Source organism: Capsicum annuum, chromosome 5, assembly GCF_002878395.1.
Source record: "Capsicum annuum cultivar UCD-10X-F1 chromosome 5, UCD10Xv1.1, whole genome shotgun sequence".
Lineage (NCBI taxonomy): Eukaryota > Viridiplantae > Streptophyta > Magnoliopsida > Solanales > Solanaceae > Capsicum > Capsicum annuum.
Window position 1 is genome coordinate 58646197 of NC_061115.1, and position 15465 is coordinate 58661661.

Consider the following 15465-nt stretch of genomic DNA (forward strand, 5'->3'; position numbering starts at 1 on the left):
TCTATTCTTTTTCTTATTGTTATTTTCATCTTCCCCTTCTATAACCTCTTCTTCATCTCCCTCAACTTTCTTTTCTACATTATCTCCTTCAGTAGATTGTGAAATATCTATATCTCTTCCCATATCTTTATTCTCTATAGATAATACTTTATTCATTTGTGAAAGATCTTATTTGGGAAGCTCTTCTAATGGTGTTTGTAATTTAGCATTTTTGGTTGCTTTTTCAGAAGTTGATTCACTTTCTTTTCTTTTAGGAGCCATTTTTACCTACAAACAAGAGAAAAACTAAAAAAACTACAATTGATTTACGCATAATTAAAAAAGATAACAGAAAATTTAATAAATACAACATATTATAAAAATTATTTTTAATAAATGGCCCATCTATTGCAACAAACGACTTATCTGTTGTAACAGATTACTCATTTGTTGCAACAGATGGGTTATCTATTGGAAGAAATCAAAATAGTCTTACTATTGGTTTGATTTATTTCAACAAATTATCCATTTGTTGCAACGGATGGGTCATTTGTTGGATGACCTCTTTTGATTTCTTCTAATAGATGACTCATCTATTATAATAGATGGATCATCTATTGGGATACCTATTTTGATATTTTTCAACAGATAATTCATCTGTTGGAATAGATTAGTCATTTGTTGGAATAAATCAAGTCAGTTAACCAATAGATATATAGTTGTTTCCAATATATTACACATCTGTTGGTAACATTATATATCAACAAGAATAAGAACACCACCACCACCACCACCAAGCTGTATATCACCACACATACACTTACACTTGAACAATACCAATGTTTTTATTTATATTAATATACCAACATCACCAACAACAACACCAACAATACCACCACCAACAACAATAATACTAGCAAAAGAAAACATATCTAGAACACAAACAACACCAACAAAACAAACAAATAACACCAACAACAACCAGCAATAACACCAATATTTATCAACTAAAGTGATTCAACAATAGATGGCCCATCTATTGCAATAGGTGGATCATCTATTAGAAGACCTGTTTTGATTTCTTTCAATAGATGACCCATTTATTGCAACAGATTGGTCATTTGTTGAAAGAAATCAAGCCAGTTAACCAACAAATATATAGTTATTTTCAACATATTGCACATCTGTTGGGCAACATTATATATTAACAAGAATAAGAACACCACAACAATGCCAAGCTGCTATATCACCATACAAATACATGAACAACACTAATATTTGTTGTTTTGCTAATACGCCAACACCACTTCACCAACACCAACAACATCAATAAAATAAAATATACCTAGAACACAAAAAACACCAACAAATAAACAAACACCGCCACCAACACCAATAATACCAGCAAATACCAAGTGAAGTGATTCAATGCAACAACACAAATGATAAGACAAAATTATCACAATAGATATCTTCGGAAAAGGTCAACATTCAAGTTTCTGCATATTGTTGAATATTTTTACAACAATATTCAAGAATAAGAACAAGAACAAAAAAAATTATAGTTTACTCAGAAAAAATATCTCATTTACATCAACCACCATATTAAGAGAAAAACTACCACAAATAAGGATTGTCCCGGGTTCTTCTTACCTTTTTAAGTATCAAAAACTCAAAATTGTTAACCCATACTCGAAGATAATACTACTAAAAATTTTTTTCTTCATTTACTAAAAAATTTAATTTTTTTAAAAAAACTAATATAGAATTACCTGCAAAGAGAGGGAAAGTGATGGGTGACAAAGAAGAAGGAAGTCGAATGTGGGTTCCCTCAAATACTGATGTGGTAAAAAATGATAGAAAAATTAATCTGTTGTGAATGTTTGAGCAATCTATTGGAGACGGGTTGGGAGAGGACAGGAAAAGTTTCAATTTTTTTTATTTTTTTTTGAAAACTGATGTGAGATGTGTGAGAAATAAGAGAAATGATTGGTCCCTTTATTTTTATTACACAATTATTAAATAAGAGTTGTGGCTTGATTTGTATTTTTAAAAAATATTAGAAGTTTTAAAAATATTAATTTAGTCCCATTTATCTTAATTACTTTTAAAAAATGGATTTTGACCCCTTCCCTTTGGTCAATATCATCAATACTCAAAAGAAGACTTAAAAGAATTCTTTTGTTCGATTTTCTCACCTTACATTTCACCATTAGCTAACGTGTTAATGGTAAAAGGACAAGGTGTGAGCCTTCATCTGTTTTGTCCCATTTGAAATTTTTTAATTTTTATTTGCCCTTTCAAAATTTTACACGAAAAAAGTTTCCCTTTAAATTTCGAACTCCGAACAAAATTACCAAGATTTGCATAGGTCCAACGTGATCCTTCTAACATGCAATCAGAGAGTTACATCGTGTACAAAAGTTAATAATATATTCCCTCCATTTAAAAAAAAATGATTTACTTTTTTTTTTAATCCGTTTCAAAAAAAATAACTCATTTCCTTTTTTGGTAATATTTTAATTTCAACTTTTTACATGTCATGTTTAGGATCACAAAATTAAAGGGTATTTTGATACATTTGACACAACTTTAATTTAATATTATACGATTCAAAAATTTCTTTATTTTTTTAAATTTTGTGTCAAGTCAAAGTATGTGATTCTGTTTTTAAAGAAAGGAAGTATCATTTTGATGAATAGCTTGTAATGTTGCGTCTGTTCCAAGGTCGGGATTTTCTATTTTAACTTTTGCTCGTTATATATCTTGCTTGATCCACTACTCAGCCGCTTGTTGATGGTTTGAACAGCAGGGATGGAAGATACTTTATTGTTTACGTGTAACGAAAATTCCTGAGTGAAAATTGAAATTAATCATAGCTTAGCCACCGTGTAGGTTTTAGCTTAGGCAGACTCTACGAAAAGAAATTATTCACAGTGGAGCTGTATATTAGTCACCTTGAAATCAGTTTTTGGAGCAGTATGTGGCTAAGATAGGTTTCTTTTATTTCCTTTCTTTGATCAGGTATTTTTGTTATAAACTTTATATCTTCTATTTTAATATTCGAAATTATGTGCAAAATAAGTGGTTAATTAACCAATTTTTGTGATAAAACTTATGTAAATAAGATTAACGCACATCATACATATTCTTTTTTAAAAAGGGAACCAAAAAACCTCGAGCTTATGAGTAGTTAATTTCAATGTAAACTAGTTAATTGGTAATTTGGTTTTAAGAGTGAGTTTTCAACTAGATTGTGCATATCATTTTTGTCCCTAAACTGATCAATTAACAAGGGAACTATGTTCTATTTCTATAAATATGTATACAAATAAATAATATCCCATAAACATTTTCACTCGAACAAGAAGCCAAAAAAGGAAAAATAACTCAGCCTTACACAGTTTTACAAATTATCCTTTACACCCAGAAATGTATATTGTATAGTACTAATATTCTATTTGCAGCTTCTGTATGATCCTATAAACAAAGCTCAATCTATCACACAGGGTTCTTGTTTTGACATCTTCCTTGATTTAATTTATCATCTTGGACCAGATAGTTCCATTGCTTGTACAAGCAATGAAGAATCATCAGTGAGATCAGAGTATCTTTCTGAAGAGGAAGGTTCATTGGCTCTGCTGCATTTTGTTGGTTGGCTCTTTGAAAAGCTTCCCACTTCTCTGCTAGCCCATCCCCTTCAAGCATCCTTACTACTACTGACATTTTTGGTCTATAACTTGGGTGATACTGAGTGCACAATAATTCTATTTGTATCATTTCCTCTAGCTCTATTCTGTCGTACTCGTTTTTCATGTCCTTGCCCACCAACATGTCTAGCTTTTTCTCCTGCTGAATCCTTCTTACCTGCAAAAAGGAACAAATCTATAAGACGGATCCAAGATATATGCCTTCTGGATAGTGCCATAGCGTTAGTTTGCTGTTTGTGACTTGCGGGATGAGTGACACGATTCTCGAGATGATTGAATATGTTTTGGTTCAGTTTGGAGAGTTTGGACTTACGAAGTTTGACCAAAGTCAACTTTCGGGGTTAACGAAGTCGTTTCTGCGTTCTGACGATTCCACTAGGTCCAAGGTGATTTGTGACTTGGGCTACAACTAACACTATACTGTTTTGACTATTCCACTAGGTCAGGAGGGTGATGTGTGTCTTTTGCTACAGCGCACGCGATACTAAGATTTTTGGTATGAGGAATCTAAGTTTGTGTCGTGGAATCATGTCTAGGTGATTTGTTGTACTTATCCAATCAAGCATGGCGCCTTTCTGGTTTGGTGGTTTACCAAATTCCAGAGCTCTCTGTCCAGTGATCAGCTCTAGCAAGAGAATACCAAAACCAAAAACGTCCGTTTTATCGGAGGACTGTCCTGTGGAAAGGTACTCCGGAGCTATATGTCCTACAGTTCCCCTAACCGCGGTTGTGACATGTGAATCTTGATGATCCAATAGCTTTGCCAATCCAAAATCCCCAACAACAGCTTCACAGTAATCATCAAGCAATATACTTGTAGAATTTAAGTTTTGTGCATTGTCAGTGTACAAAATATTCTATCAGTTAAACTTGGCTTGTTATTGCAGGTTACTTAATTTTTTCTTTTTTAATTTTTATGTAAATAATTGGATAACCTGCAATAGCAGGTCTAATTAAGTGATAGGGTAGAATATTTTGTGCACTGACGGTGCACGGAACTTAAACTCATATTTGCAGCTTTCACATCCCTGTGAATGATCTTTGGATCACATTGCTCATGCAGATACAATAAACCCCTTGCAGCTCCCAAAGCTACTTCTTTTCTTGTACCCCAGCGGCCCAGCCCAAGGTTGGTTTGGCTGCAAGAAATGTCACCTATTAGATGAGCATATAAGAAGAAAAACGTAATAATAGGGAAAGAGAGACAAGTAGTTGTCATCATTGTTGTCCCTGTGCTATAGTTTTTACACAAATTCACTCACTTGGAAGCTTTTACCTTTTACAATACAGAAGTATATACTATGCATAATCTTTAACAGGACGAAAGATAATTTAAAGATCAGCAGTATTTGGATATGTTTACCCTTGAGACGCGAAGCTACGCTTCCATTAGACATGTAAGGGTACACCAGCAACCTTTCAGTTGGTGTCATTCGAAATCCGTTCAACCGGAGAAGATTGCGATGCACTGCCAGGCTGATCATCACGACTTCAGTCTGAAATTGCTGATCGCCTCCAACTGCATTTCCATCTTTGAGCCTTTTCACAGCTACAATAATTCCATCACTGAGATGACCTTTATAAACATGACCAAAACCGCCTTTCCCTAGTATATTCTTGCTGCTGAAGCTGTTTATGGCAGACTGAAATTCCTTAAATTTGAACCTCCTCAAGTTTCCTAAGCACACTTCTTCATGATGTTCTGCAATTTAGGAACAACTACGTTTATAAGAGATTGATGAGATAGAACTACAAATTGTTCCAATCAAACTATACTCACCATTGCTGTCAAAGAAAATCAGCTTATTGTGCTTTTGTCTCCACCAAAGAAAGAACCCAAACCCAACAATTAGTAGGCAGATGCAAGCTAGACTTGTTCCAAAGGCTAAGGCAACCTTGTGAGTTTTTGGTTTTCCAGAAGGCTGAACATCTGAGATAACACAGAATATTTTTAGCTGGGAATGATTTATATATATTTAATCAATCAGCAGAGAAAACCAGTAAGCAAATTTACTTCATAAATCTGTATGATTAGTAAAAAACCATAATCATTATACAGAACGACAACAACTTACCCAGTGTAATGCCACAAGTGGAGTCTGGCGAGGGTGGTGTACATGCAGCCTTACCCCTATCTTTGTGAAGGCAGAGAAGCTGTTTCCGAAAAAATATGCTCTTATCTACCATTTGGCTGTTAAAATAAGGTTATTTCTTACTGTGCGGATTGTTTAAAGAGAAGGAGAGGGGCATAGGTGCTGTTCCATTGCATTCTGGCTCTTTTCCAGTTGCACATATAATTGGATTTCCCAGAATGCTGTGTCAATGAGATAAAAGAGATCTCAACAACAACAACAACAACAAACCCAGTGTATTCCCACCTAGTGGGGTCTGGGGGGTAAGATGTACGCAGTCCATACCTCTACCTCTGAAGAAGTAGAAAGGTTGTTTCCAATAGACCCCCGGCTTAAGGCACGAGATACCACACAAACACATAGTAAAGCACAGAAGCAGATTATATAACATAAATACGGCACCCATAAGTAATATAAAACAGAGGAAAGCAGAGGAAAGCACACAGATTCGTAATAAAACATGGAACACGGAACACGGAATCATAACAGGAATAAAACCCCCACCAAGTAATTCCCTGCACTAGCGACCCAAACTGGCCCTAGTCCTCTGCCGTAATTCGCATCCTCCAGACCTTCCTATCTAGGGTCATGTCCTCGGTGAGCTGTAACTGTTCCATGTCCCGCCTAATCACCTCACCCCAGTACTTCTTCGGCCTACCCCTACCCCGCCTAAAACCATCCAACGCTAGCCTCTCACACCTACGGACCCGGGCATCCATGCCCTTCCTCTTCACGTGTCCGAACCATCTCAATCGTGCTGCCCGCATCTTGCACTCCACTGAGGTCACACCAACCTTCTCCCGGATAGTCTCATTCCAAACTCTATCCCCTCTAGTCAGCCCACACATCCAGCGCAACATTCGCATTTCTGCCACCTTCATTTTTTGGATGTGGGAGTTCTTAACTAGCCAACACTCCGCTCCATACAACAAGGCCGGACGGACTACCACCCTGTAGAATTTGCCTTTAAGCTTGGGTGGCACCTTCTTATCACACAGCACCCCCGACGCGAGCTTCCACTTCATCCATCCCGCCCCAATACGGTGCGAGACATCCTTGTCAATCTCACCGTTACTCTGGATCACGGACCCAAGATACTTGAAATTATCCCTCTTACATACCTCCTGTGCTTCCAGCTTCACTACTACCTCATTCTCCCGCCTCACGTCATTAAACTTGCATTCCACATACTCTGTCTTGCTTCTGCTCACCCTGAACCCTTTAGACTCAAGAGTTTGCCTCCACACCTCTATTTTTTCATTCACACCCCCTCGAGTCTCATCTATCAGAACTACATCGTCTGCAAAAAAGCATACACCACGGCACCTCCCCTTGAATACGCCGCGTCAACACATCCATCACCAACGCAAACAAAAAAGGACTAAGAGTAGATCCCTGATGCAATCCTGTCAGGACAGTGAAATGCTCTGAGTCTCCTCCCGCCGTCCTCACCTGGGTTTTCGCTCCATCATACATATCCTTAATTGCTCTGATATATGCCAGCGGTACTCCACTCACCTCCAAGCATCTCCAAAGCACCTCCCTGGGGACTTTGTCGTAAGCCTTCTCCAGGTCGATAAATACCATGTGCAGATCCTTCTTCCTTTCCCTATACTGTTCCACCAACCTCCGTACCAGGTGGATTGCCTCCGTCGTCGAGCGGCCGGGCATAAATCCGAACTGGTTTTCCGAAATAGACACTATCCGTCTCAGCCTCACCTCGACCACTCTCTCCCAGATCTTCATAGAGTAACTCAATAACTTAATCCCCCTATAGTTATTGCAACTCTGAATGTCCCCCTTATTCTTATAGAGAGGGATCATGGTACTCCACCTCCAAGCCTCGGGCATCTTTGCCGTCCTGAAGATTTCATTAAACAATCCAGTCAACCACCTTTCATTAGAAAATCTGGTTTCATTTACAGATATTAAGGCAATGGGAAAGTTGAATGCAGAGAATTTTCAAGAGCCTTACTTGAATGATTTGGCAAGAAGGCCTGGTATAGGACCACTGAGATTGTTGAAAGACAAGTCCCTGAACATGCAAAACACAACCCCATATAGATATGTCCAAGTGAAATACAGTTAAACCTCCGTATAACTATGTCATTTGGTCGGATATATTTTTATAGCGAAATGTTGTTACAGTGAACATATAATATAACATAACATGACAATTGGTTTCAAAGAAAACTTGGATGTTACGATGATTGTTAGAGAGGTCTGACTGTTCGAAAATATGAATAACTCAAAGAAAAAAGATTTAAGCAAATACATATTGGCCAGTAGAGTCGTATTGGCCAAATCCACATGAACAGCTCCAGATAGACTGTTGTTGTTTAATTTCCTATGATCATCAAAATTTAAAAAGACAATCATTAGCCTTAAATCCAAAAACTTGTTTCTACTAGATCTCATAGTTCTCTTTGCTTACAAGTATTGGAGGTTTTTCAGCTGAGCTAAAATGGCGGAATTTCGCTGGTTAACTTGTTATCAGAAAGATCAATTGTCTTAAGTCCTGGAAGCATTCCAAGCTCAAAAGGAATTGATCCTGACATATTATTGCTCTGTAGAAGTCTGTAGAAATAAAAACAGGACACTCATATTAACTTGTAAGACTAATAAAAATTCATTCTATTTCCTGTTGTTATATAAGTACTCACACAAGCTCAAGGTGTGTCAAGTTGTGGATATATGGTGATAATTTTCCAGACAAACTTTGGCTAGGACTTGCCCTGCATAATCATCAGTTCAACTATTTTCAGAAGTCTTGTTAGGTATGTGCTTGGACTCTCCAAAAGTGTTGTCGTATTTGTGTTGGATCCTTCGAAAATGCACTACTTTTGAAGAGTCCGACGCACACCTGTCAATGTATTCAAAGAGTCGAGCAACATAGCTTGTTAGGAGTGTAAAGACAGGCTCAGAAGATTGTTTTGCTTACAGGCCAATGACAAATTTATCACTTGAACTAGTAACCATATTCCAACAAGAAGGATCAACAGCACTTTCATCCCAATTTAAAACATTATGAGAATCCTCTAAATCCTTCCTTATCTCCATTAAAGCTAGCACTGCCAAAGAAAAAAAAAATATTCTTGAGTTTTTTATTACAAAAGCCCCAACAACAATACCTAGCGATCCCACAAGTGAATTCCGGAGAGAGAGTGTATGCACACCGTACCCCTACCTCGCATAGATAGAGAGGTTGTTTCCAAAAGCCCCTCGCCGTAAAAAAAAACATTTCAAAGCAGTTTGAAAAAGGGAATACAAAAACAAAAGCAGTAATAAAAATGAAATAAAATGAAACAGTAAACACTATACAACATACAGAAGAACACTAACAACAACAAATAAGGCGATATCTGGAGCACAAAATCGTCTCCACGTACAGAAGGAAAAGAATAAAAACAAAAGGCTTCAATATTTCACCAGAACTAACCTTCATAATTGACACCAGCTGGAGTAAGCATAGCATGAGCATAATAAGCCAAGAAACTAAATAAGTACAAATAATACAAAACAGCATTCATTGTTCTAGCTTTAACTGATTCTACAGTTCCAAAGAAAAGGACTACCCACAAGGCAAAATGAGAAAAAAAAATTGGAAGTAGACTTTGTTTTGGTTAAGAATTTCAACCAAGTCTATTCTTCATATGTTGCTGCCTCACACAAGAATTGCACTCATTCACTTAAAGCTTCAGGTCATAGAGTCATAGCAGTTAAAAAGTTAGACCATATAACATGCATGCCACTTTTGTTCAGCAAAGTAATGCAAAGAATATAAATATATATATAAGAAAAGACGAAAAGGAAAAGCATGAAAATTGTGAACTAACCCAATTCCCAGTATAGAAAAATTCAAAAGATGGTGGCAAAAGAAAAAGAAAAAGAAAAAAGAAAATTCCTTCAATCATGCATTGTCTAAATGGAAGGTAGACTACACACTATACATGGAGAAGAATTTTTTGTAAGGATCGATTTGCGTGCACACATTAAATCTATGGAGAGAATGAGAAAACTAGAGAGAGTTCTTGAGGAGAGAGAAGTAATTTCGCAGCGGACAGGCTATTTATATCAATGACTTGAAGTATCTACAATTAACAATACGTCACATATTAATCAGGCTCCACACCTAACATTTTTAAGTTTCCCTTTTTCAAGAATTTAAAATAAAAAGGTATTCCAAAATGCTGACTGTTTAGCACTGTAATGATTGTTATTGATGGATTTAATTAGATAACACTTTGTGGAACATGTAAGAGGGAGTGGGGGAAGGGGGTGGTATAGGCTTTAGATAAGAATTTAACCTTTAAAAAGCTAACTACACTTAATCGTTCATCAAAATGGGATTATTTACATGGAAAAGGGCCAAATTGCCCAACTGATATGGTTGTCCTAATTCATATCACGCTCTTTCCTTTTAGTCGATCCAAAAAAGAAAAAGTTATAATATCATTTCAATATCTAATAATAATTTAACTTAATTTCTCAATTTATTCTTAATGAAATAATTTATAATCACACTCATATTTACAATATGTTTTAAACTGCAATTTAAAATGTCTTTTATTTATTCTTAAACTAGAAAAATTAACCGCGCTTTACGCGGTGTTAAAAAATTAATTATTTTATTTGATCAATTTTATATTGACTTTAAATTTATTATCTAATAGTAATATTATAACTTTTTATAATTATATTATGAAGAATGTTTTAGTCCATAAAAAATAATTAACAATTTAACATTTATTAAATGATGGATAATATATTTTTTATCAATAAATTAAAATATATTCTCTAATAGCAATTTTATTTCACTTCTATTGCATATTAAATGAAGTTGAGATTTTAATTTGAAATAATGTACTTATGTGTGCTTATAAATGCACTAAGATGATAAGATAATTTCTTTCTCATTATATTTACAAAACAATTTCAATAGCATAAATCTCTTTAAGTCGTCAACACTATATACTGATTAACTCCATATTACAACTACCTTAATGTGCATATTGCAATTCACATCATTAAAAAATCATGAAAGTTCATATTATAGAAGTTACATATAAAGAACATACACATGAACACTCACACATAAACACCTATTTTTTTTTTTTCACGTTAAGTATGAGAAAATAGATGAAAAAAGAAATATAAAATTAGTATACAATTTTTTAAACTCTTATTCGATATCCTCTTTGGCAAACGATCAACCTTCAAAAGCCTATAAAATTCACAATAATAAAAAAATCATGAAAGTTCATATTATAGAAGTTACATATAGAGAACATAGCCATTAACACTCACACGCGCACATACCTATTGCTTTTACGTTAACTATAAGAAAATGAACGAAAAAAGAAATACAAAATTAGTGTATAATTTTTTAAGCTATTGTTCGATAGCCTTTTTGACAAACGATCAGCCTTTCAAAAGTATATAAAATTTACAATAATAAAAAAATCATGAAAGTTCATATTATAGAAGTTACATATAGAGAACATACTCATGAACACTAACACACACACACACCTAATTTTTTTTACGTTAACCATAGGAAAATACACGAAAAAGAAATACAAAATTAATGTACAATTTTCTAAGCTCTTGTCCGATAGCCTCTTTGATGAACAATCAAACTTCAAATGTTTTCTTAATAAGCTTGAATTTAATACTATAAATAATAATATAAAGAACACTATTTCAGATATAAAACGAAAAGGATATTCTTGAGTGTGGGTCTCATGAAACAAAATATTATGACTTTATATAGATGGAAATGGAGGAACATCATAAGTTATCTTAAATTTCATAATTAAATAATTGGAGGTTATGAATATGAAAATTTAAAAGTCATGAAGTTAATGATATTATTAAGAGTAGAAATTTCACTACAAAAAAAAACCGCGTTTAGCAAGAGACCGATAACGTTGCTAATCAATAGAAATCCGTCGCTAAATTCATTTAGAGATGGATCAATGACAAAATATTATTCGTTGCTATATTGCGCGTTGCTAACCATTTAGCAATGGAAAAATAAAATTCGCTCCTAGATTTGCAATGGAATAGAGACGTCCTATATCCGTTGCTATATTTTAGCAACGAATATATTTGTTGTTATATTTATAAGTGTCGTCACTAATTTCATGTTGTATTTCGTCATTTTGATTATTTCCTGACCAAATATTTCATTGCTAGTCTGTCGCTAAAAATTCTCAATTTTTGTGACAAAAAATATTTTCTTCAATCCGTTGCAAATGTTTTAGTTTGGCAATGAGTAATTTTGTCGCTAAATATGTCGCCATTACTTCTCTTTCAATATCTTTTTATTTGTATTTTAAATATTAATAAAATATTATAAAATTCTTATAATACCCAATATTCATATAAAAAAAAAGCCACATATATATAGATAGCAAAATCTTCTTATAATATCCAACATGCATATAAAAGAACCCATATATATAGATAGAAAAAGTCTAAACATCCTCATTACCAAACATAGCAACATCTAAACGCATAAGTATATCCAAAATATCCTCAATACCTACATCCATCAAGTGTAATTTTTTATTGCACAATTTTAAACGCTTCAACAAAATAGACCATAAAAAACCAACAAAATGACCATAAAAAACCAATGCACTGATCATCAAAAGTATAACAAATAATCAAGATCATTGCAATCATCATTTAAGAAATCAAGATCGTCCAAAGGAGTAGCCGGAGGTGTGACAACCGATCGTGAAGAAACCAACTTATGTACCTCTTCAATGACAATAGGAAAAAATTAATTTTTAAGTGCGGGAATCAATTGCTTCACAAACTCATCCAAATCCGAATCTGCAGCTGGTACCGATTCATATGAAGCTGAAGATGAAGTCTTTCCACAAGAAATACACAGAGTTTGGTCGTAGTAGCCTTTGGCTTTAGATCCAAGACCAAATACTCTTCTCTTCTTTTATCCTCCGGCAGCTTGGTAATATGCTTCAATTTGATCAATAACAGATTCTGATAATATTTTTTCTCGTAATATTTCTTCAAATCTTTCTTGTAATTATAACGGATTGTACTTACAAATGATTAGATACCAAAAAGTACTTTAAACTCAAAAATGAGAATTAAGTAAACTACTACATTAAGATTTAATCTTACATGGATGATTCAGGAACGTTCATCAACAAAAGATTTTCCATCATGACCATATGTGTGAACATGCAAATGTAACTCACTTGTTGCCGGATCTCGACCCATTTCAGCAGCATGTAAAAAAGAAGTGTTGAGCATTGTACTAGAACAAAACTGCTGGAACATTTCATGTAAGCCAAAAATATTTGTAAAGACATAATTCAAGTGGAACGTAGTTGGTCATTAGGTAAATATTATTATTCGCGTGGTCAGAACTATGTTATCTAATTTACATTGTTCTTACTAAGCAATGACTGGAAAGAGATTACTGAATTGCATTGCATCAAAATTACTGAGAACATATGCTAATAATGAACATTTGGAAATTTCCAGTCAGATTTCAGTGTGAAGGTTATATAAGATGAAAACCAATCACATAAAACAGATAAGTAATTTCCAGAATCATAAGGTCTTGATTCTACCCAATATATCTCGAAGAACATGTAAATATATGAATCTTTAGTAATATACCACTCTACGACATATAAGCACAGTTTAAATTGTAGTTTTTCAGGTTATAAGAAAACAGCAGAACACAACATACCAAATACAATACAGGAGACAAAAACAGTGAGAAGTGATCAATATTTGAGATAAACAGTACACAGAACCGCAACAATAGCATAACGTTGAACTAAGTTTAGACTTTCTTACAACAAATTACAGTTTAATACTTGAAATATATACTTACAAGTCTCTTTTGGTACTCTCCAATTGAGATAGATCCTCCTGTGTGAGTTCCAACAGCGACTTCTTTGCCTCCACGATGATTCTGTGTATTTATTTTGGACTTTTCAACACACTTTGGATCTGCCCAAAGTCGCTACCAGCTTTCCTAGACATCTTCATGTATAAAATCTTACCTAATCCCTTTCTCTTTGATTTTAGCAATGAAATTTCTATACACAGTTGTTGCCTTACTCTGCCAGTGTTTCCTTACTGCAGCATCAGTAATGGAAGAATCCCAATAGAAGTGTTTCTGAAATAAATTTCCAAGATAACACATTAATATCGTATTTATAAAAATGAGTACACTTTACAAAATCAATTATGATGAAGATGTATACCTTGAATTCCCCAAAATAGTCATCTTTTATGTCACATGATACACCTTTCCAATTGACTCAGTTGTGATCAAGTTCACTTTTGAAAGACTCGTGTATCCTATTGGAGCATTCTTTAGAAGGTTGCAATCTGTATCAATGTGAAGACATTATTTAGAGGTTACTATAAATAAAAAATAATATATAATAATAATAGACAAGAAATGGACTAACCCTGCAGAAGTTATAGTAACAAGGGTCTGCACATGGCTCCAACTGGAATTACTTTCTCCATTTGTGTTGCTACGAGATATGTCCTCACCTACTTAGTTGGTTTGTGAAGACGTACCTATAGTTGTTGGGTTGGTATGATTTGGAGTAGTAGGAGACGTACTACCATGATTAGAAGTTGGAGCACCTACGTCACCAGCTGTTTATGGCGCAACTGTAGGAGTGGGAATAGTAGGCATGTTTACAGTACGAACAGGCATATTAGTCCTAGCTGCTGATTTGCCCGCACGCCCTATGCTTCCTCGACCTGTACCTCTTCCTCGAGTCATATCTATTAAAAAAATTATACTTGTTAAAGTGGAAAGAAGATGCAAATTTTGCACAAAAAGTCACAACATCATATAATATTCTAATTTTGAAATCCTATCTAACAAAATACCTCACAGCAACATACCTTACTGTCATTCTGGAATCCTATATGATATTGGAATACTTACAACAAGAACCAAGAATAGATCAAGAATCACCAACATAATAAGAACTACAAAAATACTCACAACAAGAACCACTAACAGATCAAGAATCACCAACAGAACCACCAAAATACAATAAAATACTCCCATTGTAATTCTTTTCATAAGAACTCCTCCCAAATGAAGAACCAACAACAGAACAAAAACCACTAACAGAATCACCAAAATACTCACAACAAGAACCACCAACAGATCATGAACTACCAACAGAACCACCAAAATGCTACAAAATACTCCCATTGTAATTCTGTCCACAAGAACTCTCAAATGAAGAACCAACAATAGATCATCAATCATAAAAAAATAAAACATATATATGTGTGTAGATTGAAAGCAGACCAGAAGTTGATTATGTTCAGCCATTTTCAAGGATGAAGTCAATTAGTTAAGAAGCTCACCTATTTGGTTCCTTAGAGTAGATGTACCTTCTCTTGTTCTGTTGATCTGCTTTAGAGCAGTCGGAGATGATTCAGGAGTTGTATGGTTGCTACCATCACTAGAAGTTTTAATCGCTGATCGAATTTGAGGAATCAGTGGTTAAACTTGATTTATATTATTTTGACCACCTATGACATCTGCTTGAGAAGTAACAATAGCAGGAGTGGGAATAGTAGGTACGTTTGCAGTAACATTATTATTACTCTTAACT

At 34.5% G+C, this 15465-nt stretch overlaps 1 pseudogene; it reads right to left on the reverse strand.

Annotated features, from left to right (window-relative positions):
• Positions 1-3260: 3260 nt before the first annotated feature.
• Positions 3261-9714, reverse strand: LOC107870822 (annotated as a pseudogene).
• Positions 9715-15465: the final 5751 nt, after the last annotated feature.